We start from the raw sequence: 4,769 nt of genomic DNA, 5'->3' as shown, positions 1-4,769 counted from the left end.
AAAATGCTGGTTGATGTTGTATTTGTTTTTGGTTTGCAATATATAGAACTTAAGGTCTTTTAGTCAACTCTCACCGTCTTATATAGTTGATTGTTTATTTCCAAAAGCCAACTTGCAGAGTATTATTATAAAATCCGCGTGCACTTGCAGGCTTGTAAAATAGATATTATATAATTCTATAACCATCTTCTTAAATAAACTAATTATCTATATAATCTATGTATATTGTCCACCTCAGTGAAAACCCGTCTAAAGAAGCTCCACCACACAATTATCTAAATTTATTTAGGTGTTATTTGTTTTTTTGTCAGTGTGCCACACAGACAATAGCCTTTGTTGTTTGTTTTTAGGAGACCGCAAACTTATAAAAGTTTACATACGGGTCTTCTACTTGGCAGAGATGTGGAGTAGAGTTTTCTAAAATTTCCAGATATCTTCTAACTTAAAAAAAAAAAAAAAAAAAAAAAAAAAAAAAAAAAAAACACTCTTCCTATTTTAGTTATTTTATATCAAGAGCATAATTATATTTTATGTTATGCACCTAATTAAAATCAAATTATTGATCATAAAGCATAAAAAACGATTAAAATGATTAATACTTTTTTTCAAAATGACTTTTTTTTGTAATATTTCCATATTTTAACAAAGAAATAAATTAAATATTAAATATATATGTTAGTTAATACCATTTTACTTTTTTTTATATGACCACAACTATTTAAAAAATGACCTAATTATCTTATTTTCATAAAAATACAAAATAATTTAGGGAAACATATTAATCATAATAAAAAGTCACAATAAAGAAATAGAATAAAAAACGGTTATGAAAAATGAAAATGTTATACAATAATACAGAAAATTTGATCTATATTTGTTAATTATTTATAATAAAATCATAAAAATGCTAAGTTCAAAAGATGATTTTATTATAGAAATGTTGAACAAAGATAAACTATATAATTTATCATTTTGTTGATCTCTATGAATAAGTAATAAATGGTCCATATGATTCCAATGTGGAATCTCTTAAATGAATCAGAATTGAAAGAAATTTAAATTGGATGGAACTTTTTAGTTTTATAAAACTACAACTATCTAAATTTCAGTATTGAAATACTCTTTTAAGGTTAAAAAAACAGTTTGTTTATATTTTAGTTTATTTTAACAGCCTACAGACGTTAAAAAAACAACCAATATTCTTTTGTAGACTACAAACGTTTGGTCGAACTGTTATACTGCAGAGGTCTTCAGATGTCGACCTAACATATGTCATCATCTAGCACAATTTCTCTGTAACAACCTAAATTTCCAAATAAAATTTTCATTTTTAATTAATCAAAACATTCTCATAAGATATAAAATATCAATAACAACTGTTTTCAAAATTCATAACAACATTTTATTTCAAATATCAGAGTGTTCCTATATAAAATGTCGGAGAGTGCACGTCACGCCATCAAACCTTGTCATTGCCCTTAGGCTCTGAAGTACCTGAAACCATCAACAAATTGTAAGCTAATGCTTAGTACACTACTACAAAAAGCCACATAGAACCCGCTTTATAGGACCCGGTTTTATAAAAAACCGGATTATATTATATAAAAACCGTGGGAAGTGTAATATGACCCGACTTAAAGCAAACAAGCGGGCTTTATGCTAGATTTAAAAAACCCGGTTATATTGACATAACCGGGTCTTTTAGCTATAAGGTCATATAACCCGGTTTTCTAATACAAACGTGTTTTATGGGTACAAGGAGTGGTTTATAAGATGACTAACGGATCCAATTTTTCCAAAACCAAACTCTATTTCTGCCAACCCCCATTTTTTTGAAGTGTTTATTTCCAAATCATAGCACTAGGGACATGGCGCCATATTTAATAATCTCTATGTAATTACAAATTGAAAATAGCATTCTCATTTTTTCAACAAACTCTATAAGTATTGTATATACATAAACCGATTTAAAATACACAATAGTACACTGCCACTTAACCTAAACCATTATTAGTTTCCAACACAATAAAGTTTTTTACATTAAAGTATACTAGATTACTATTAAAATTTATTTCAACAAAACAATAGTCGGAAGACTTACATTTAAAATCATTTAAATAAAAACTACAAACAATATACAATAGTCAATAATATTAACAGGTAAACAACAAGAGTCTTGGGATCCAAAAATCTCATTCTTAAAGTTTCAATTATTTACTTAACAGTACCTATAAAACAGATAACATGCAATAAAATTATAACAAGTAATTACATCAATAATAACCAGATTTGCAATAACAGTTTTTAATCAATTCTTTTATTTCCTAACAGCTTATTAGGATTCTTCGCATCATCCATCTTCAGTTCATTCTTGAGTTGGCACTTGAAATTTGATTCTTGAAACTACTCTTCAATTTCTACTTCAAGAATCAAGTCAAATATGTGCAGTAATTGGCAGAAATTCAATAATCAAATTAGAAATATGTATGCAGTTGAAATTTGATGTAAGATTATATATTGCTTAGTTAAAATGTTTAACTCGTCAAGAAAACCATCCGGTACAATCAAAGACAAAATTTCACCTTTAGTTCTTTAAATAGGATGAGTCTTAAACATACTTTCAAAACAAGTCACACTAGGAAGTCATATGACCCGTTTTCAACAAGCACGTGTTTTTACTTCATTTAGCAAGGCCTTTTTACTTCATCTAGCAAATGCAAATGTGGCTTAATGACTTTTTTTTGTTTTGAACAACTATGACTTTATTGAGCACACACAAGAGGAAGTTGGAACATAGTCCAGTATTAAGCAACAAGAAGAGCCAAAGAAACAAAAGCTAAGCTAAACAAACAAACAAACAGAGAACTAAAAGCAATATGAAAACACCCCACAAGGGTAAAAAGGTCCAAATAGCAAAGATTTATCTCACTAGCAACCAATAAAGAGCACTGCAAACCAGGACAAAAGCAAACGGATGAATAGAGGCAGAAAACTTCAGTCAACAAGCACTACACCAAAAAATGCCAATCATGGGCAAAATGGTCAATAAACCAAAAAAAACCCCACCAACTTGTAGAAAGCAAATAACAAGGAGCAAAAATAGAACCGGAGAAGATCAAAAAAAGTAAGCCAGCAGCTCCAAAGAACATCGGATAGATGATGCCTGCATATTTCACTATTTAATATCCTTATCACGTTAAAATTCATGGACTCTGAAAAAAAAAAACAGATAAGATATATATTACTCAAATACTTAACCGTTCATGGATAAAACTTTAAATTTTAAAGTTCAAAAGATATTGATAAAAACATGGACTAAAAGATAATAATGACCATTGATTCCAATGATTATCTACTTAATTGCTATATTTTCTTCCATTGATGCACACATAAAAACAGAGAAACCATATGAAAAAAGTTGGAGTTATTCATCCATTAGCATAGAGAGAAAGTAAAGTAAAATTACACGTGCAGAGAATCCATAAATCTTGTATGAAGGAGATGAAAATCGTATGATACAGCACACGTATTCTTCTATTCTTCTTCATTAAGTTTGAGTATGTATCTTTAATCTTATTGTAGACTTGTAGTGTGTTAATTTAATCATATGTTTAATTTAGAAATTTTGTTTTTTTAACAGGTGAGGTCTGTGGTCAGCCTCAGATTTTCACATTTGAAAACTTACATAAAAGTTGAGCAGAGTCAGAAGCTGTGAACGGCATAGACCATTGCAAAGGTTCAGCTTCCTCAACAACCAAAGCTATCTCTAGTCTTGCTGTAGCCTTCCAAATATCCCCTGGAATTATAGATAACATTAATCCTTTCCTTTTAATCTTTGGCACACACATTCAAAGGTAACTTCTAGATAAGAACATAAAATTTCATTATATTTAAGTAGAATTGAAAATCTAAGACAATGTTCCAGACAATGAATATCACAGGAATATTTGTTGAGACTTATTGAATCATAATATTTTTTATGTAATTACAGATGGATCTTAGTTACTGGAAACATGGAAATAAACGTTCAAACTATAAAAACTTGCAGGCTCACCATTGTGTGGACGTTATGCATATCGAAAAAAGTGTTTGTGAAACCTTGATAGCCTTAATGTTGAACATCAAGGGAAAGTCAAAAGACGGATTTAGTCTTCGAGAAGATGATGTTGACGACACCACTCACTTACAGTCCGATCATGCTGAAGGACTATGATTATATTAACCCAATGATAAGCTTGGACTGTTTGGCCAGGTCTTTCTAACGAGTCTTTTATTTGAATAAGGATTATTATCCGGTTGTTTAGTTATTTGTTTAGACTAAGATACTTATTTCTAATTTATAGGATCTTGTTTAAGATTGTCTAGCAGGTCATTATAAATATGGTGCACCATTGATTCCTATTTTTTAAATAATTAATAAAGCTAATCAAAGACTATTTTGGAGATTACATGTTCTTGAATACAGGCTATCCTGTTACCCTAAGGACCGAATATCGTAGCTATCTTCCACATACTTTGTAATGTAAAACAAGTTATTCAATATGAAATGTGAAAGTGATTGTAAATTTGCACTAATTTAGTTGTCATCAATTGATTAAAGATTATGAATTTGAAACTTTATAGGAATATGAAGTAAAATTATAAATCATATGAACTTTAAAAGTCAAAACAAATTGGTGACCTTTTATGTTGTTAAAATCAGAGGTAACATTGATGTACATTTAGATCAGTAAACATTCCTTAGTTCTTACTTAAAAAATACATCATCA

The sequence above is a fragment of the Lactuca saligna genome, chromosome 5 (genome assembly GCF_052625555.1).
Source record: "Lactuca saligna cultivar CGN05327 chromosome 5, ASM5262555v1, whole genome shotgun sequence".
NCBI classification, from domain to species: Eukaryota; Viridiplantae; Streptophyta; class Magnoliopsida; order Asterales; family Asteraceae; genus Lactuca; species Lactuca saligna.
Note: the sequence above shows the minus strand (reverse complement) of the source record.